This window comes from Rhinopithecus bieti, unplaced genomic scaffold (genome assembly GCF_001698545.2).
Source record: "Rhinopithecus bieti isolate Rb0 unplaced genomic scaffold, ASM169854v2 scaffold_26425, whole genome shotgun sequence".
Taxonomy (NCBI): Eukaryota; Metazoa; Chordata; class Mammalia; order Primates; family Cercopithecidae; genus Rhinopithecus; species Rhinopithecus bieti.
In genome coordinates this window covers 903,694-925,996 of record NW_016811900.1, presented here as the reverse complement: position 1 = coordinate 925,996, position 22,303 = coordinate 903,694, and the positions used below count along the sequence as shown (strand labels likewise).

The window sequence follows — 22,303 nt, the reverse complement described above, 5'->3', positions numbered from 1 at the left end:
TATGCACACGTATGTTTATTGCAGCACTATTCACAATGGCAAAGACTTGGAATCAACCCAAATGTCCATCAGTGACAGACTGGATTAAGAAAATGTGGCACACATACACCATGGAATACTATGCAACCATAAAAAAGGATGAGTTCATGTCCTTTGTAGGGACATGGATGCAGCTGGAAACCATCATTCTCAGCAAACTATTCCAAGAACAGAAAACCAGATACCACATGTTCTCACTCATAGGTGGGAACTGAACAATAAGATCACTTGGACACAGGAAGGGGCGCGTCACACACCGGGTCCTATTGTGGGGAGGGGGGAGGGGGTAGGGATAGCATTAAGGAGATATACCTAATGTAAATGACGAGTTAATGGGTGCAGCACACCAACATGGCACGTGTGTACATATGTAAAAAACCTGCACGTTGTGCACATGTACCCTAGAACTTAAAGTATAATAAAAAGAAAAAAAAGAAATCTGCTGTTAATCTGATAGGTTTTCCTTTATAGGTTGCCTGATGCTTTTGCTCACAGTTCTTAAGATTCATCCCTTTGTCTTAACTTTAGATAACCTGATTACTATGTGCCCAGGTGATGATCCTTTTGTGATGAATTTCCCAGGTATTCTTTCAGGTTCTTATATTTGGATGTCTAGATATCTAGCAAGACTAGGAAGTTTTCCTCGACCATTCCCTGAAATATGTTTTCCAAACTTTAAATTTCTCTTCTTCGGGTTGGCACGTATAACATAGTCTCAAACTTCTAGGAGGCTTTGTTCTTTTTTTAAAATTCTTTTTCCTTTGTCTTGGGCAGATTGGGTTAATTCAAAAGCATTGCATTCGAGCTCTGAAGTTATTTCTTCTGCTTGTTAAATTCTATTGCTGAGGGTTCCCAGTGCATTTTGCATTTCTCTAAGTGTGTCCTTGATTTCCAGAAGTTGTGATTGTTTTTTATTTATGCTGTCTATTTCACAGAAGAATTTTCCTTTTATACCCTGTAGCATGTTTTTGATTTATTTAAGTTGGACTTCATATTTCTCTGGTGCCTCCTTGATTAGCTTAGTAATCACCCTTCTGAATTCTTTTTCCGGCAATTCAGAGATTTCATCTAGGTTTGGATCCATTGCTGGTTAGCTGGTGTGATCTTTTGCGGGTGTTAAAGAACCTTGTTTTATCATATTACCAGAATTGTTTTCCTGGTTCCTTCTCATTTGGGCAGACTATATCAGAGGGACAATCTGGGATTCAAGGGCTGCTGATCAGATTCTTTTGTCCCACAGGGTGCTCCCTTGATATGGTGTTCCCCCTTTTCACTTACAAATGAGGCTTCCTGTGAGCCATATTGTAGTAATTGTTTTTTCTCTTCTGGGTTTAGCCACCCAGAGGAGCTACTGGGCTCTGAACTGGTACTGGGGAGTGTCTGCAAAGAGTCCTGTGATGTGATCTGTCTTCAGGTCTTGCAGCCATGGATACCAGCACTTGCTCCAATGGAGATAGCAGGGGAGTGAAGTGGACTCTGGTGAGGTTCCTTGGTTGTGTTTTCGTTTAGTGCACTGGTTTTATGTTCATTGACCTCCAGCCAGGAGGTGGCACTTTCAAGAGTGCATCAGCTCCAGTCCTATAAGGAGGATTCAAACTTGCCCTAGGCACACTTGGTTAAGTATTCAGGTTTCGCAGGCAGTGGATAGGGCCACAGAGCTCCAAAGAGATTATGACCTTTGCCTTTGGCTACCAGGGTGGGTAGAGAAAGACCACCAGGTTGGGGCAGGGATAGGGGTGTCTGAGCTCAGTCTCTCCTTGGGCGGGGCTTGCTGCAGCTGCTGTGGGGGATGGGGGTGTAGTTCCCAGTCCAGTGGAGTGATATTCCTAGGGAGATTATGGCTGTCTCTGCTGAGTCATATAGATCACCAAGGAAGTGAGGGAAAGCTGGCAGTCACAGGCTCACCCCACTTCCATGTAGCCCACAGTCCTAAAGGCCAGCCTCACTCCCACTGTCCCCCCAATAGCATTGAGTCTATTTCCAGAAAACTGGTGACTGGGGCTGAAAACTTGCCCCAAACCAGATGCCTCCCCATTGAGAAAGCAAGCAGACTCACAGTTTTTTCAGCATCTCGGGGAGCCTGCAGTGGTGATCACAGTTCCTTCAAAGGGTCTATGGGTTCTCTTGGGTTTCCTGGTATGTTCCTGTGATAGTTCTTGGAGCAAAAAAATCACAATGTGAGTCTCCACACACTGCTTTGTCCATCCAAATGGGAGCTGCAAGGTAGTCCTGCCTGCTATCTGCCATCTTAATCCACATTCCCACTCCTCAATCTTACAGGTCAAATAGATCCAATAGCTATGTAGATCCAGTGGGGTTAGCCCCACCAAAATACAGAACGGGGGAGAACAAAAAATTAGATTCAGTGAGGTTAGCCCCACTATGATACGGAACAGGGGGAGGGCAAAAAAAAAAAAAAAAAATGGGTCTGAGGGCAAATAAGCATTGTCACTATTCACAGGTTACTGTAAAATCAATGTTTTCATAGTCTGGCTCTGATTCCATGGCTACCACATTGATACTATGACTTTGGATTTGCATTAATGCCTATGGAAAGCCAAATTCCTAGACCCTCCAAAATATAACATCTCTTAATCTTTGTAATCTCTAGCCTTCTCTTCTCAAACATGTACCATATTATGTTCATGACATTCCCTTTTTCAAAAAGGCCTCCCTGAACCTAATTTACATTACATTTTCTTAAGTCTCATCTCCCATATGAAGTCTTCTAATCACCAGAGCCTTCTGTGACTGCTTTTTTTTTAAGCTACATTTATTGCTGGTCCCACCTATTTGGCATATTTTTAAAATTCTTCTTTGCCACATTATTTACATTTTTAGGTATCTTCCCTGTCTTCCCAGCTAGATTTTAATGGCCCTTGAGGGCAGGGAATGTCCATATCCGAAGCACATAATTTAATGCTATAACATAGTAGATGTTCAACAAGTTCACATTGTGGTTGTTGCTCTTGTTCTGACCAAAAGCTGTGATCAGAAGAATTTTTGGAACTATTTGCTTTTCAAGGCTGTAGAGCAAGTCATTATATGCCTCTCAATGAAATTGTAATACACAAATAGCTGTATGGAAATTATAGCATTAAATCAATTTGAGGGGTTATGCTAATCAAAGATGAAATCAATCTGATTAAAGCTATGACCCAATCCCATCTAAAGTTGACTCTAGAAGAGATTTGAATCATTAATACCTTACTATAACCACCATACAGAGGAAAGGAAAATAAACAAAATAAAATAATATACTTGGACTCCAAAGTTGTATTTTACACAATGTTCAGAATATAATAGTAATTATAAGATGGGAAGAAGCAGGAAAGTGTGGCCTATAATCAAGAGAGAGCATAATAAATGAAAGTAGAGAGATGACTGGTTTTTAAGAATTAATCAACAAGGATTTAAATAAATATTATAAATTTATAAAATAATTTATAGAGTGTAGATATCAAGAAATGAAAACTGCTAAAAAAGAATCAAGTGTAAATTATTTCCCCTACCATTGCTTTATTGAGGTATAATTGACAGATAAAAATTGTACATATTTAAGGTATACAACATGATGTTTTGTTACAAACATATATTGTGAAATGATGACCACAACCAAGCTAATTAACATATCAATCACCTTACATAGTTACCTTTTTTTTTTCAGTAAGACCAATCCAGATCTGTTCTTCCAGCAAATGTCTAATATACAATACAGTATTATTAACCATAGTCACTATCCTATACATTAGAATCTCCAGAAAATATTCATCCTGAGTAACTGAAACTTTGTACCCTTTGACCAACATTTCCCCCATGCCCCAGCCCATGGTAATCACCATTCTACTCTCTGCTTCTCCAAGTTTGACTTTTTTAGATTCCACATATAAGTGAGATCATGCAGTACTTCTCTTTCTATGTCTGGCTTATTTCACTTAGCATAATGTCCTCCAGTTTCTTTCATGTTGTCACAAATAACAAGATTTTCTTTTTTATGGCTGAATGGTATTTCATTATGTGTATGTGTATATATGTATATACACATATACCATAATTTTTTTTGTCCATTTATCCATTGATGAACACTTAGGTTGTTTCCATAGCTTGGGTATTGCGAACAGTGCTGCAATGAATGTGAGATGCAGTTATCTCTTTTAGATACTTTTGTAATTTCCTTTGGATATATACCCCAAAGTGGGATTGCTAGATCATATGGCAGTTTTATTTTGGATTTTTTGAGGAATCACTATACTGTCTTACATAATAGCTGTACCAATCTACATTCCAACCAATATTATACAAGGATTACCTTTGTGTCACATCCTCTCTAACACTTGGTATCTCCTGTCTTTTTTATAACAGCTATTCTAACAGGCATGAGGTGATAGCTCACTGTGCTTTTGATTTGCATTTCTCTGATGATTAGTGATATTGAACACCTTTTCATATACCTGTTGGTCATTTGGATGTCTTATTTGGAAAAATGTCTATTTGGGTCTTTTACCTATTTTTAAATTGGGTTATTTGTATTTTAGCTATTGAGTTGTGTGAGTTCCTTATATATTTTGGATATTAACCTTTACTAGATATATGGTTTACAAATATTTTCTAGCATTCCATAGGTTGCCTTTTCATTTGTTGATTGTTTCCTTTGTTGTGCAGAAGCTGTTTAGTTTGATGTAGTCCCACTTGTTTAAATTGACTTTTGATGTCTGTGCTTATGATGTCATATTAAAAAAATGTATTGCCAAAGCCAAAGTTAAGAAGACTTTTTGCTATTTTTTTCTAAGAGTTTTATGGTTTCCGTCTTAGATGTAAGTCTTTAATTCACTTTGAGTTGAATCCTTAAGTAGATGAATGGATAAATAAAACTGTGTTACATACAGACATGGAATATTATTCAGTGCTAAAACAAAATAAACAATAAAACCACAAAAAGACGTGAAAGAAACTTAAATGCATATTAACAAATGAAAAAAGCCAATCTGAAAAGGCTACATGCTGTGTGAATCTAACTATATGACATTCTGGAAAAGGTAAAACTATAGAGACCATAAAAATAACAGTGATTGCTAGGAGTTAGGATGTAGGGAGGGAAGGGTGATTACGTGGTGCACAGGGGAATCTTAGGGACATAAAACTACTCCGTATGATGCTATAATGGTAGATACACGCCATTGTAGATTGGTTTCAAACCTACCAAGAATTGATACAGCACCAGGAGTGAGCTCTAATGTAATCTATGGGCTCCGAGTGATAATGTATGAATGTAGGTTCATTGATATTGTAACAAATGTGCCACTCTGGAGGGAGATACTGATAATGGGGGAGACTAGGCATGTTTTGGGGCAGGCAGTCTATGGTACATCTCTGTATCTTCCATCAGTTTTGCTGTGAACCTAAAACTGCTCTAAAAATAAAGTCTATTAAAAACAAAAAAACATACTAGAACTAATATGTGATTTGGCAAGATTGCAGTCAATATATAACAGTGAATTTTATTTCTATGAATTAGCAATGAATAACTGGAAAATAAAATTTTAAAACTGTGCCAATTATAATAACATCATAGCAGAAAATATTTAGGATTGAATTTAATAAAAATTATACAAGATATATGTAATCAAAACAAACAGTGTTGAGAGGACTTAACAAGGCTCTCCAAATGGAAAGAAAGATATATTGAGTTGAAAGACGCATCATTATTAGATGTCATTTTGAAATCTCAGTGGGCTTTTTTGTAGAAATTGGCAAGCTAATTCTAAAATTTATGAGATAATTCAAAGGACTTGCAATAGCCAAAATAATTTTTTTAAAAGAACAAAGTTGGAGGACTTACAGAATCAAATTTCAAGATTTATACAAAGCTGCTATTATTAGGATCGTGTGTTATTGGTGTAAGGACAGACAAATAGATAAATGGGCAGAATAGAAAGTACAATAATCAACCTACACTTATACATTTAATAGATTTTTAACAAAGTAAGGCAATATAATGGGGGCAAGCAAAGCCTTTTCAATAAAAGGTGCTAGAACAACTGGATAATTATATGAAAAAAATGACCCTTATATGGTCATTTTTGTTAATTACATGGAAAAAATGGATCTTCTGCATTCCATCATCATAAAATTAATTAGAGATGAATCATAGACTTAAGAATAGAAGCTAAACCAAGAAGTTATTAGGAAAAAAAAAGAGAATATCTTGGTGACTATGAGGTTGGTAAAGATTTGTTAGACTGTATGCTGAAAGAATAACCATGAATGAAAACACTGATAGATTGGACTCATATCAAAATTTCATCAAAATTCATCAAAATTACTGCTTATCAAAAGACACAGTCAAGGGAATGAACATACAGGCCATTGGCTGGAAGGAAATATTTGTAATACGTATACCTAAAAAAGCACTTGTGGGGGTGGAGCAAGATGGCCGAATAGGAACAGCTCCAGTCTCCAACTCCCAGTGGGAGCGACACAGAAGACTGGTGATTTCTGCATTTTCAACTGAGGTACTGGGGTCATCTCACTAGGGAGTGCCGGACAGTCGGTGCTGGTCAGCTGCTGCAGCCCGACCAGTGAGAGCTGAAGCAGGGCGAGGCATCGCCTCATCTGGGAAGTGCAAGCGGGAAGGGAATCCCTTTTCCTAGCCAGGGGAACGGAGACACACAACACCTGGAAAATCAGGTAACTCCCACCCCAATATTGCACTTTAAGCAAATGGGCACACCAGGAGAATATATCCCACACCTGGCCGGGAGGGTCCCACGCCCACGGAGCCGCCCTCCATTGCTAACACAGCGTCTGTGATTCTACCTCAAGGGCCGAGGCAGCGAGCGCATGGGGGAGGGGTGCCCACCATCTTGCTGAGGCTTAAGTAGGTAAACAAGCCGCTGGGAAAGCTCGAACTGGGTGGAGCTCACGCAGCTCAAGGGAAACCTGCATGTTCTCATGTAGGACTCCACCTCTGTGGCAGGGGCACGCTAAAAAAAAAAAAAAAAAAAACACACAACAAAAAGGCTAGCAGACCTCTGCAGCGCAAGACATTTGTCTGACAGCTTGAAGAGCGCAGTGGATCTCCCACACGAGGTTGAGATCTGAGAACGGCAGGACTGCCTGGCTCAATGTGATTCCTGACCCCTGAGTAGCCTACTGGGAGACATTCCCCATAGGGGCAGTCTGATCCCACACCTCACAGGGGTTTGCAGAAGATAGATATTGCTGAACAGCGGAGTGTACCTGTCTGACTTCTTACTTTGAAGCTTCCAACGTAAGAATCAGACACGGTCTACACTCGCTGTTCGCAATATTCCTTCTCTTGCACCTCTGCTGCTGGATACCCGGGCAAACAGCTGGTCTGGATTGGACCTCCAAGCCCTCTCCAAACAGACCTAACAGCTGAGGGTCTGACTGGCAGGAAGGAAACATTCAAACAGGAAGGTACAGCCGTATACCAACAACCCCATCAGTCCGTTCACCATCACAAAGACCAGGACAGATAAATAAAAACCACAAAGATGGGGAAAAGCAGCAGTAGAAAAGCTGGAAAATTCAAGAAAATAGAGCGCATCTCCCCCTGCAAATGGGAGCGCAGCCCTCGCCGGCAACGATCAAAGCTGGTCAGAGAATGACTTTGACGGATTGAGAGAAGAAGGCTTCAGTCGCATCAAACTTCTCGCAGAGTCTAAGGAGGAATTATGTACCCAGCGCAAGAAACTAAACGTCTTGAAAAAAGAGTGGAGAAATTGACAGTAGACCTAATTAATGCAGAAAGGTCATAAAAATGACGGATGAAAAACCCATGACACGAAAATACGTGACAAATGCACAAGCTTCAAGTAACCGACTCGATCTCAAAACTGGAAGAAGAGTATCAGGCGATTGAGGAATCAACATGAATTGAAATGAAGCGAGAAAGAAACCAAAAGAAAGGAAGAAGAAACAGAAAATGAACAGAAGCCTGCAAGAGTATGGGGATTATGTAAAAGGACCAATCTACGTCTGATTGGGGGCGAAGAAGTGAGGTGGACAATGGAACCCACGTGAAACACTCTTCAGGATATCACCAGAGAACTTCCAACCTAGCTAGGGCAGGCCGCATTCCTATCAGAGGAAAACGAGATACACCCACAAAGTATACTCCTCCAGAAGAGCAACTCCAAGACACATTAAATTGCCAGATTCACCAAAGTTGAAATGAAGGAAAAAATCTTAAGGGCAGCCAGAGCGACAAGGTCGGGTTTACTCACAAAGGAAGTGCCCATGCAGACTACAGCCGATCTCTTGGCAGAAAATCTCAAGCCAGGAAGGAGTGGGTGGGGCCAATATGCACGTTCTTAAAGGAAAGAATTTTGTTAGAACCCAGGAAATTGTCATATCCAGGCCAAACTAATGTTTCATATAGTGAAGGAGAACTAAAATCCTTTACATGATAAGCAAATGCTTAGAGATTTTGTCACCACGCAGGGCTGCCTTACACGAAGACCCTGAGGAAAGCCTTAACATGGCAAAAGGAACAACCTTGGTACCCGCCATTGTTCTAAACATGCCCAAATGTAAAGACCATGAGGTAGAGAACCTGCGATCATATCTAAGAGCAAATAACCAGTTCTAATGTCTTAATGGCCGGATTCAGTTCACACATTAACAATATTAACTTCAATGTAAATAGTACTAAATGCGTGCGAATTAAAGGGCACAAGACTGGCAAACTGATAAAGAGTAAGACCATCGTCTGCTGTATTCAGGAGACCCATCCTCACAGCAGAGAGACAGTGCTAGCTCAAAATGAAGGATGAGGAAGATCTACCAAGCAACTGGTTGTTTTTTTGTGCGAGCACCAAAAAAAGGAGGGGGTTGCATCCCTAGTCTCTGATAAAACAACTTTTTAAAACATCAATGCAAAGAGACAAAGCAAGGCGCCTTACATTAATGGTAAAGGGCAATTCAACAGGAAAAGCTAACTTACCTAAATATATATGCACAATTACAGGAGCACCCAGATTTATAAAGCAAGTCCTGAGAGCACTTACAAAGAGACTTAGCTCCTCATATAATTGGGAGACTTAACCACTCCACTGTCAACATTTAACGTGACCAGAAAGTTAACAAGATTATCCAGGAATTGACTCATCTCTCACCAAAAAGCGGACCTTAAAGATCTATAGATCTCTCACCCCAAATCATGAACTATACATTCTTCTCAGCACCACATCTCAGCTTATCCCCAAAGTTGACCACATATGGAAGTAAAGCACATCCTCAGCAAATGTAAAGAACAGCATATTATAACAAACTGTCTCTCGGACCACGAGTGCAATGCAACTGGAACTCAGGGACTAAGAAAGACCTCACATCAAAACCGTCAAACACATGGAAATGAACACCTGCTCCGAATGACTCTGGGTACATACGAAATTGAAGCAGAAATGACGATGTTCTTTGAAACCAAGGAGACATAGATAAACCATACCAGAATCCTGGACACATTTACAGCAGTGCGTAGAGGGAAACTTTATGAGCACTATAATGCCCACAAGAGAAAGCAAGGAAACGATCTAAAATTGTGACCTCTAAAATCACAATTAGAGAACTAGAAGGCAAGAGCAAACACATTCAAAAGCTAGCAGAAGGCAAGAATAACTAAATCAGGTCAGACTGAGGAGGATAGAGCATAAAAAAAAAAACCCCCCCCCTCCAAAAAATCATGAATCCAAGGAGTTGGTTTTTTTGAAACAGATCAACAGAAATTGGACAGGACCGCTAGCACGCTAATAAAGAAAAAAGAAGAGGGAGATCAAATAGATGCATAAAAAAATGATAAAGGGGATGTCCCTACCGACCCACGAATACAAACTACCGTCAGAGAACTACTATAAACACCTCTACGCACAGTAAACTAGAATTGTAGAGAATGGAAAACTCCTGGACACTTAACTCTCCGAGGACTAAACCAGGAAGAAGTTGAATCCCTGAATAGACCCTAGCAGGCCTGAAATGGAGGCAATAATTTAATACCTACCCACAAACAAAGTCCAGGACCAGATGGATCCACAGCTGAATTCTACCAGAGGTCAAAGGAGGGAGCTGGTCCATTCCTCTGAACTATTCCCAATCATTAGAAAGAGGGGTCCTCCCTAACTCATTTTATGAGGCCAAATCATCCTGATCCAACTGCAGAGAACACAACAAAAAAAGAGATTTAGACCAATATCCCTGATGAACATCGATGCAAATATCCTCAATAAATATGGCAAACCGGATTCGCAGCACATCAAAAGGCTTATCCCATTGATAAGTGGGCTTGAAAAACTATTAATCCAGCATATAAAACAGAACCATAATTCCCCAGGCATCTAAACAGAACCAAAGCAAGAACCCACATGATTAATCTTCATAGATGCAGAAAAGGCTTTTGACAAAATTCAGCAGGGCCTTCAGGTAAAAAGACGCTCAACTAATTCGGTATTGAGGTGGACGTGCCTCACAATATAAGAGTATTTATGACAACCCTCAAGCCAATATCATACTGAATGGGAAAAACTGGAAAAATTCCCTTTGAACTGGCGCACAAGACAGGTGATGCCCTCTCTCCCACTCCTATTCAACATAGTGTGGGAAGTTCTGGCTAGGGCACTCAGGCAGAGAAAGAAATCAAGTGGTATTCAATTAGGAAGAAGAAGTCACAATTGTCCCCTCTTTGCAGAACATGCTTGTATATTTAGAAAACCCTGGTCTCGCCCAAAATCTCCTTAGCTGATAAAGCAACTCAGCAAAGGCTCTCAGGATCAAAATTAATGTGCAAAAATCACAAGCATTCTTATACACCATTAACGACAGAGAGCCAATCACTGATGAAGCTTCCATTCACAATGCTTCAAGAGAATTAACATACCTAGGATCCATTACAGGAGATCTCAAGGACTCTTCAGGCGAACTACAAACCACATGCTCAGTAAATCAAATGAGGACAAAACAATGGAAGAGAGCATGCCATGCTCCTGGAGTAGGGAAGAATCAATATCTGAGAAATCCATACTGCCCAAGGTATTTATGTTCATGCCATTTCCCCATCAAGTCCAATTGATTTTCTTCACAGAATTGGAAAAAATGCTTTAAAGTTCATATGGAACCAAAAAGAGGCCTGCATTGCCAAGCATCCTAAGTCAAAAAGGACAAGCTGGAGGCATCACCGCTACCCTGACTTCAACCTATGACTAACAATGGCTACCAGTAACCAGAAACAGCATGGTACGTGGTACCAAAACAGAGATATAGACCAATGGAACAGGAAAAACAGGCCCTCAGAAGATAATTACCAACCCATCTCAGCCATCTGATCTTTACAACGCTGAGAGAAACAAGAAATGGGGAAAGGATTCCCAATCTTAATAAATGGGTGGCTGGGGAAAATTGGCTAGCCATAAGTACGGAAAGGGTGAAATCGTGCCGGTCCTTTCCGTTACTCCTTTATCCGAACTGGATTAGTTCGGAAGTGTGGATGAGGAGTACTTGGAATGATAGACCTAATACCATAAACAACACCTAGAGAAAACTCTAGGTGTACCTTCAGGACATAGCATGGGCAAGGACTTCAATGTCTTACAAACTACCAAACGCAACGGCAGCAAAAAGCCAAATTGCAAATGGGATCTAATTAAACTAAGGCTTCTGCACAGCAAAGAACTACCACCAGAGTGAACCAGGCAACCTACAGAAATGGGAGAAATTTTTGCATCGTACTATTCTGACAAAGGCTTATATCCAGAATCTGTACAAGCAAACTTCAAGGACAATATACAAGAAAAAGCAACAACCCCATCAAAAGTGGGGCAAAGGATATGAACAGGACATTTCTCAGAGGAAGACATTCATACAGCAACAGACCATGAAAAAATGCTCATCATCACTGGCATCAGAGAAAGCAAATCAAACCACAATGAGATACCACTTCCACAGTCTCGAATGGCATATCATTAAAAAGTCAGGACACAACAGGTGTTGGAGAGGATGTGAGAAATAGGAACACTTTTACATGTTGGTGGGCTTGTAACTAGTTCAACCATTATGGAAACAGTATGCAATTCCTCAAGGATCTAGAACTAATGTACCATATGACCAGCCATCCCCCTACTGTGTATATACCCAAAAGGTTATAAATATTCTACTACAAAGACAACAGCACACTTATGTTTATTGCCGGCACTATTCACAATAGCAAAGACTGGAATCAACCCAAATGTCCATCTGTGACAGATGGATTAAGAAAAATTGTGGCACATATTCCACCATGGTACTATGCAGCCATTTAACAAAGATGAGTTTGCATCCTTTGTAGGGGCCATGGATGCAGCTGGAAACCATCTATTCTTAGCAAACTGTCCAGACAAGAACAGAAAACCAAACAACGCATGTTCTCACTCAATAGGTGGGAACTCGGACAAAGAGATCTCACTTGGACTCGGGAAGGGGAACATCACACACTGGGGCCTATTATGGGTAGGGGGGAGGGGGGAGGGATTGCATTGGGGAGTTATACATGATATAAATGATGAATTGATGGGTGCTGACGAGTTGATGGGTGCAGCACACCAACATGGCACAAATATACATATGTAACAAACCTGCACATTATGCACATGTACCCTAGAACTTAAAGTATAATAAAAAAAAAAAGCAAAAAAAAAAAAAAAAGCACTTGTATTCAGAATACATACAGAATGTATATCATTCTACAATAAAAAGACAATGAACCCGATAGAGAAATTGGCAAAAGACTTGAACAGACAATTCACAAGAAATGATATATAAATGACCAATATGTATATGAAAAAGTGCTCATCACCAATAGGTCCTCAGAGAAATGCAAATTAAAACCATCATGTAATAACGCTTCACACCCATCAGAATAGCTGAAACAAAATATTGTAATATGCCAAATGTTGATGAGGATGTGGAGCAATTAGGATTCTCAAACGTTGCCGGTTGGAATGAAAAAATGGTACAGCTACTTTAAAAAATTATCAGCTTTTAAAATACAGTTACATATATACTTACCACATGACACAACAATTCTACTCTTAGGTATTTAAGAGAAATGAAAATATGACTATACAATAACTTATATATAAATATTCTTAATAGTTGTAGTAATCATAGGCAAAACTAGAAACAATTAAAATGTCCATCAACAAATGAATGGATAAACAGATTGTACAGATTGTGGTATTGTCTTAGTCAGCTTGGGCATAAGAAAATACCATAGACTGAGTGGCCTAAACAACAAAAATTTATTTCTCACAATTCTGGAGGCTGTGAAGTCCAAGATCAAGGTATTGGCTAATTCAGTTCCTGGGGAGGACTTTCTTTCTGACTTGTAGATGGCCACTCTCCTGTTATGTCCTCACATGACATTTCCTTGGTGTATATATGTGGGGAGAGGAGAGAGAGAAAATCTCTCTCAATTCTACTGAGGCCACAAATTCTACTGGATTAGGACCCTACCTTTGTGACCTCATCAAATCTTAATTAACTTCTAAAATCCCTATCTCCAAATTCAATCACATTGGGAATAGGACTGCAACATATGAAATTTGGGGGACACCATTCTGTCTATAGCAAGATATTCATCCAGCAGAATACTACTAAACGATAAAAAGAAAGGAATGACTGAATTTCATAGCTACTATGAGTGAAAGAAGCCAGATAATAAGGAATACAGACTTTCAATTCCACTTAAATAGTGACAGAAGTCAAAGGGTGTTTGACTGTGGGTCAGAAGGGATTAACTAGGAAGGTGCACAAGGGAAACTTCTTTAGCAATGCTTTGTTTAGAAGAGTGTGGTGATAGTTCCACAGGTATATACATTTGTCAAAACACATTGACTACACTTAAGAATTGTGCATTTTAGGCCAGGCACAGTGGCTCACGCCTGTAATCCCAGCACTTTGGGAGGCTGAGATGGGCAGATCACAAGGTCAGGAGATCGAGACCATCCTGGCTAACAGGGGGAAACCCCGTCTCTACTAAAACTACAAAAAGCTGGTCATGGTGGTGGGCGTCTGTGGTCCCAGCTACTCAGGAGGCTGAGGCAGGAGAATGGCATGAACTTGGGAGGCGGAGCTTGCAGTGAGCCGAGATCGTGCCACTGCACTCCAGCCTGGGCAACACAGCGAGACTCTGTCTCTTAAAAAAAAAAAAAAAGAATTGTGCATTTTATTGTGTGTTAATTATATCTTAACAAACAAAAGGCAACTGAAGCAAGAAATTTCCCTGACCCCTTCACGGGAACTGGAGTGGACTTGTGCTGGATCTACCTGGCTGCTTCAGCATTGGCAGGGGCAAACTCCACTCACTTGGACCCATTGTGCTTCACCCCTTGTGGGAGGGAATGAACAGGTGAGTGGATGCAGGAGCTGCAGTGAGCAGTTTTGGGTGCCGGCTGGAGCAAATTCCATGTGGGGCCCCGTGGCAGCATCTAGTGGGTGCCTGCAACCCTGAAGCCCCAGAGAGTGTATGTTACTGTGCTCTTTTAGCTTTTCTGTCCACAAATGGCTTAAATGTTAAACAGCTTAGTGGGCCCTCTGCCTTTTTGTGGTAAGCAGTGGCTCTCCACCAGCATGGGCAGAGGGTCTGTGTGACAACCTTTAGCGTCCACATCTGTGGCACCTGAGCTCTTATTCAGCATCCAGGAAGAACCACCTTGCACAAACGAATTGAAGAGTGGTGAATAGGGAGGATTTTATTGCCCATGAAAGTGGCTGTTAGCAGGAAGGGGAGCTGAAAAGGGAATGGAGTGGGAAAGTGATCTTCCCTCAGAGTCTGGCTGTCCACCGCCAGACTCCTCTCCAAAGCAACACCATCAAGCCAACCCTCTGAAATTAAGCTGCTTCTCTCCAACATTCAACTGTAGTCACAGACGGCCAGTTGCTGCTTCTCTTCTCTGCTCTCTGTTGGTGGAGCCTGGGGTTTTTATGGGCACAGGATCTGGGGCCGGGTGGCCCATGGGTTTTGGAAAAGGCAACATTTGAGCAGGAAAACAGGAATGCATGTTCTTATTTTGAGCTGCAGTTTCAGGCTTGAGAGTGGGGCCCTCACCAGGGACCCACCCTCTTCTTCCCAGAATTCCCCTGCCTCCTGTCCCTATCACAACTAAGAAAAACTCATTTTCAGCAATTTTCATGTACTCCCAGGTTAGGGAACAGTATTCTAACAGAGCTTTTCCATTTTAAATGATGTTACAACTTATGGAGCAGTTAGGAGATTTCAAATTAACACATTTATTATGTGCCTTCCTGTAATAGACCCTTCAGTTCATAGAATACAAATTAGAGAAGGGACTTGCTCAAGGTCATATTACTAATGACTTATGGGATGGGAACCATATTTCTAACATCTAAGCTTAGATTCTTTGGTATTAAAGAAAAAATAGTAGAGCACACCAAGTAGGCATAAAGGTGTTCAGGATGTCAGAGCTGGCTGTCTCCCAGGTTGTAATCCTAAACCTTCATTTGGGTTGTGAGGAGCAATTTAGGAGCAGGCAGATTTTCTGTGGTGCTGACCATGCAGAGGCAGGGAATGTGATCAGAGTAGGTGCCTCCAGTCACCAGCAGCCCTCTCAGTCCTGTAACTTTACCCAAGTATTTTCTTCAGACTTTCAAGCCTTCCTTCCAGGGATGGGCTTTTCAAATTTAACCTGAGGCACCAGGTCTACCATTAGTATTTTCCTTTCTAAGGCATTTTCAATGGATGTTTCACCACATTTAGAATTCTCTGGGGACAGGAATCATGGTTACATATCTAACACAATAGTGGGGGCTGAAAGTTTGTGGGATAACTCTAGTTATTTAACAACAAAGAAGAAACCATCCTCATTTCCATCAGCGACAGCTTGCAGTGTTATGCAAGCACTTTGACATAACTTCATGAACTGCAGAATTAAGTCTGCAACCACAAGAGAAAGAAACTGATTTCTCATGGCTCTTTTGTAATTTTAGAAAGGTTTTGGGAAGTCTTTAAATTGAATTTAACTGTTGAGCACAGGCTGAACTTAAAACCCTCATCTGTTTTAAGTCATTCCCTCCCTCCCGTACACTGTACACTCATAGGGGTTTTGAATCCTAAGTGCTTTTGCTGTGGACATAAGCTCTCCGTGAAAGGCCAAGGAACCCAAGGGGCTGAGATTACTGCCTGCATCACCACATTCCTTTTGTTTGAATTCACTCAGCTGAAAACCACTGAGTGGTTGTAGAATGCCCTGCACACAGCCACGGGGTCTCATCAGGCCACAAAGGTGGGTAGAAAGAACCCTGCCTCGCAAGGAATGTTGGCGTTACTATTCAGGAAGGAACACGGGAAGATGGGAAGAAAAACAAATATTTCTCAACAACAATAAGCTCAAATTTTTCTACTTCAGAAGTAAGATATAATTGGCATCTACCTAGAAACCATACGCCATGATAATTTATTTTTTAATTTGTGTCCTGGCACTCGCTGCACTAATTATCCCACTGATACCCAGTGAATCTTCCTGAACACAAGGGAAGTCCATTTTGTTAATCAGGAAAATGGTTGTAACAAGCCACTGATATTTGGGGTATGTTTGAGATAAGGAGAGTTACTTTCTTGCTCACAGTATAGTCCAATAAGGGTAAGGAGGGGAAGGAATGGCAGTTGTGTGTGTTCTTCTCTACACAGTTATTCAGGGCCTCAGATGCCATTTATAGCATGACTCTGCTATCGTTTAGTGTTTGTCCTTTGCTGCGTTAGGCTGGTAAGCGGGGAAAGAGAGAGCTCATGGAGGACCCCACAGGAGGCTGGTCAAGAAGTGCCTTAGCATCACTTCTGCTCACATTCCGTTGGCCAGAACTCATTCATATGGCTTCTACTAACTTCAGGGGAAGCTGCAAAATGTGGTCTAGTTTTGTCTAGAAGAAAAAGAAATGAGGATTCATGAGCACATAGCACTGTCTCTGCCACGTGTATAATAGTAGGTGGCAATATCATACATTCTGTCTATATTCAGATACTTAAATATTTACTGACAAGTGGGAAAAAGAGTGTGTTCCATGCTAATCTTCCCAAGTGATGTTGGTTCTGCTTCTGGGTGTGTTACTTGTAGACAGTGGCCCATTCATCTCTATACCACCTTCATGACCAATGCCTATTCCTTAACTTATAATTTAACAATTGGCATTGATTGTATACATGCTCCCACAGAACAGGTATTTGCTGCAGTACTAAAATTATACATATTTTGAGGGCTCTGCAGCCTTCAACTGATCAGGAGTCAGAACACAAGATTCCATGACAAGGCTTCTCAATTGTTGTTTTGTTTCTTCACTTTGTTATATTATACCAATCAGCAGAGTTATTGGTTAATATATCCCATTGTAATTAAACTTGAAGACAGCAAAGATCTGTTAGAAAATAATGCCTGTTAACCTCCTGCTTTCCTAGTCACATAGTAACAATTCCAAAACTAAATCAGAAGCACCTGTTAGGAAGGAGGCTCTCAACAGGTGGAGGTGGTAGGAGCAGAAAGAGGGAAGTAGGTCCAGATCTGGAACTCTGGGCAGGGAAGGAAGACAGGGCTGGGAGCCCTTGGCAGCATACAGAGAGTTTGAGGGTGCCAGGGTCCTCAGAAAAGTTGGAAGCAGGGAGAATAGTTTCAGCAGCAGAATTCCTGTGTGTTATTTTAGGTGCCTTGGGTCAAGTACTGTAGGCATAACTGGACTGACCTTCCTTGGTCTCAATGCAATGCATGGGTTAAGAGCTAGTGAATTCCCTATACTGGGCTCCCAAGTGGGTGCTCGTGGTTGATCAGGCATTAAAAATCTATAGGTACTGCCTTAGGCCATGCCTCAGTGAAACCATCTCAAAGTTTTCTTAGAGATTATTTATCAACGACCTGACATAGAGCTGGAGGATTAACAAGTAGTTATGCTGGTGATATCTAGAAATCCAGACCTCCATCCCTTCCTGCCAGAGCTGTCACTCCCAGGAAAGTCACAATTTCATTTCCTAATGAGATGTAACATTCTGTTCCAAGGGCATTTTTTAGTTCTCACTGCTCTGTGTGTTGTACTATGTAACTGAGGGGTCCTGGCCTACACATTTCCATGTGGTTAATTACAACAGCATGTGGTAGAAGTTTTTACTGAATATGTAATCTGATGCCACTAATGTGATGGTGTCAGGTGCATAAAATGCTCGAGACAGTTAGTTGTGTTTCTTTTCTTTTTTTTGTGTGTGTGGAATAGATTACTTCATTGGGAGTTTGGCAACTTGCCCAGTAGTTTTTGAGAGCAGGAAAGTTTCTCTCTTTGTCACAAAGAGACTTCTTGCAAATAAAAGCCCCTGTAATACAGGCCTGTATGAGACAGGGCTCCTTTGCACTCTTGTCATGTGCTTTGTACCTTATGTAAGTAGGAGGGAGCAGAAAGGTGGAAGGAAAGGTGCCTAGATGTCTCATACATGAGGGTGGTGAGAATACAGGTGAGACTGAGAGATGAGAGCAAGGACAAGAGAGGAGAAGAGTAGGTGACAATAACATAAATTACATCTATATTAAGATACTGAAATATTTAAACTAGTAGACCAACAGCAGAGAGGAATCAGTAGCATAGAGACCTTGAGAATAAAGAGCTCAGCATATTTCATTCTCTTGAAGTTAATTTAAGAAATGCAGAAATCACTCCATAAATATGAGGCCCCAGGTCAAAAGAATAATTACTTATTGGATGCCTTATGGTAGTCCCCAAAATAGATGTAATCATTACCAGTGCATAAGTCACATAACCTCCTCCAGTCTATTTCCTCACATGTGAAATGGGGACAATAGTAGTATGTACTTAATAGAGTTATTGAGAGATTTATAAGAGATGATATATATAAAGCCTTTGGCATGGAATCTGTCATAGAGTGAGAACTCAATATAGTTTAGTGATGATTATGGGAATGATAACGAAGATGATGGAAGACATTGAAGAGGATGCCACAAGAATCAAGCTGATGAAATGAGTTTAAATGGAGCAAGATATAATCAGATTTAAAAATTACTGGGACATTTTCCAGGCTGATGAAAGAGCTATATGATAGCTACAGTTTATTTGCACATTAATTACCTCCCTTCTATTCCTACACTCTCCAAACATATGGATGAAATAGAAAGTAAAACTAGGAGAAAAGCCAGCACCTGTGTTTTTGGGCTATTCAGTTACAGTGTTGGAGGGAATATCAAGAAATTCTCTTTTATGGGGAATTGTATTTGAGCATCTAAGACAGGTGAGTGTCTATATTGTTCTTAAAGACTTCTAAAGGTGTGGTTTTTCTCAATAGTTGGGTTCAGGGTCTAATTATCTGGATGTTTAACTTAAACACCATTTCAGTCTGGTTCCGGTCTTCCTGGCAATGCGGAACAGATGGAGTTCTATATAACCCATGACCCATAAGGTCGGAAGATAAGAATAACATCCATGCTACAACCTAGCTGTGCTAAACCAGGCTTAGCACAGATTCCTAAAGGTGAGCTAAAGGTTGTGTGTCATCTGCCTTCAATCAGGGATGTTTGTGGGGAAAATGAGAAGTATGTCATGGCACAATGCAGTCCAGCTGCCTGAAGAACCTCCAGGGAAGAGAATCCAGAGGCAATAATGTGAAGCAGGCAGAGTTCAAGGTGACTCACGTGGCAGCTCTGGATAGGTCCATTCTGACATCAAAATAGCCATCACAGAGTGGAAGTTCTATGTGGAAGTCTAGTCTGCACAGTCCCTTTGGGACTATTTGGGGTTTGATCCATGGTAGAGCTGATTATAAATTCAGCTATAACGGGACCTCTCATTGCTTCCATTGGCTCCATCAGAGCCTTCTTTTCCAGGCCTTTGTCACTTTTGTGAATCTCCACTGCACTCTCCTGTATTCCTCATTCACCTCTTAAACTGTGAGGAACAAATCTGAACTTACACTTAGAGTCTGACTCAAAACCTGCAGCCCAAGGATCTGTCGCCAGGTGTTATATGCCAATGTCATATTTCTCATAATTCATCCCAGGGAAATTCTCCCACAGATAAGAAAATAAATAAAACAAGAACACACTTTTCCTGACTCAAATGTATCATGTGTTCCAACATGTGAATGTTTTCCATTTTATTAGTGCTAAATCTCTCATGGTTTGGTTTTATAGTTTTGGGACCCTTAAGCACATAACTTGCACCTGAAAAACAGAGGTGATGTCTTTTTATCTGTATTTCTCTATTGTCTTAAACAATACTAACACTACAGGCAAATAGCAAATGCTTCTTGAGCAAATGAATAAATAAGGTATGAATAAAAGCAACCATCTTTTCGCTTATTCTGATTTTTATTTCAGATCCTAGATCAGAGGCTTGAATTCACCAATCTGTGTACACACAGCTGGATGCAATACCCTTGGTTTTCCCGGTACCATCTGCTCGCTAAATCATCCCCTGAAGGTCAAAAACACTGAACAAAAGAAGCATTGGTGAAAGGGGAAAAGAGGTGGTATGGAAACTGGACAGGTAGAGGTGTTTAAGGAAATGACAGACATTAGCAGATGTCACAGAGATTTATTTCTTTTTCTATGGGGATTTACTCTAGTGACCAAACTCTGTTTCAGTGTTGTTGTTTTTTTTTCCCCCTCAGAAAGCGCTTGGAGCATTCATCATTTGCTACTTTGTGGGCAAAACTTTCTTTCCTTTCAGATCTTGGACTCAGGGTTTAGAGTTGAAATATTAAGAGGAACAACACCTTGAAGTTTCAGGGACAGAGAAAGTGCAAAGCCTAGGATGAGGAGTTGTCAAAATAAATTCGCAAGGTACCTTTCTCAAAAGCATTCTTTCTCCTACTCACTTCTGGAGCAACCACATCCAGGAAGTGTGAGGAGTGAAGGCCTCAGACCCTCTGTGTGGTGGGAAATACAAGAGATTTGAGCTCTTGGCATAGTGTTTCAGGCCATGTTTTGGAACCAGTGCCCAGAAAACAGGCACTATGTTTTCTTGAGGGAGCATCCTCAGGGTTAAGGCTTTTAGGGTTGCCAACGAGCAGGGAAACCCATGCTAAGTCATACACTTAGGAAACTCAATAAATCCTCACTGATGAATTCCAGATCACCACTCCCTTCCCAGTCAGAGATGTGCATGTTCCTCAAAATTACTTTTGAAGATGGGAATTGCTTGGAAAGGCTTAAAAGAGGGAAGTCTTTTTAATTTTTTGGTCATATATATATTTATTTTACAATTAACTATGCCATAATGGAGTTTTTATGATGATTTTGTTTGGATACCACAAATAGAAATATAAGGTAGAAATTATCCTTCACCTTAAACAATGGAAAAGCAAGGGACAGAGAGATCATTGGTAAAGCAACTCTCCACGATCATTTCCATTTAGCACAATTAAAATCAGTGGACTGGTAAATAAGTGTTATGGAGATTTGTCAGAGAATAGCAGAAATCTGAATTCTTATCTCCATTATGAAATATGTTCATTTTAGTTAGAGTACTGCTAGTTGCTGTAACAGATAAACCCCACAATTTCAGTGGCCTTTACAAGAAACATTTGTTTTTGCTAATGTAACAGTTCATTGTGTATATCACTGGTTGACAGCAGAGTGATGAAAGGCACAGTTGCCCCACTCTTATTTATGGACAAAGGTACAGTGGCTTTGCCATCTTCAATGTGTACCTTCCTTTAGGGATTTTGATCTTTCCAGATTTCAACATTTGGGATTGTGGTATTCAGGACTGTGTCTTTCGAAATTATGGCCCAAACCCCTCCCAAGGACATCCTGAAAACTAACACAAGCCTGAGGGTAGGGAAAAAGAAAGGATGGAGGAGGCGTATCTTCTTCTGACACATAACCCTTCTGCTCATATTCCACTGATGAGTATTCATCACAGGGCTTCACCCAAATAGGCATGGAGCTGAGAATGTAGTCACTGTCCAAGCAGCCACCTTCTGGGTAGAACTCTGTACTCCTGAAGTGGGAATCTCGAACCCACTGAGGGATAGCTGGGGAACTCTGTCATGAAAAGAATTAGGAAATTTGTTGAAATGGAGGAAGCAATAAAGTCAAGTTTATAAAGCCATTTTTGAGTTCTGACTCTGCCACCGAAAAGTTGTATAATTTAGTCTTTTGATCAAGTTTCCTCATCTATAAAGTCAAATTCATAACAACAGCTGACAAGATTGCAGTGAAAACTAAATAAAACACTAAACGTGAGTTCTTTTTTTTTTTTTTTTTTT

The 22,303-nt window shown here is 40.6% G+C and overlaps 1 long non-coding RNA gene across 2 annotated transcripts in view; it reads right to left on the bottom strand.

The window, feature by feature from the left end:
* LOC108544283 (uncharacterized) overlaps nucleotides 1-13,507 on the bottom strand; it is a 49,464-nt gene extending 35,957 nt beyond the window's left edge. For both annotated transcript variants that reach the window (XR_001889788.1, XR_001889787.1), the window contains exons 1-2: nucleotides 13,340-13,507; nucleotides 2,096-2,194 (exon numbers count right to left, since the gene is read on the bottom strand). This is a non-coding gene — a long non-coding RNA (uncharacterized LOC108544283). The remainder of the gene's footprint in view (nucleotides 1-2,095; nucleotides 2,195-13,339) is intronic.
* Nucleotides 13,508-22,303: the final 8,796 nt, after the last annotated feature.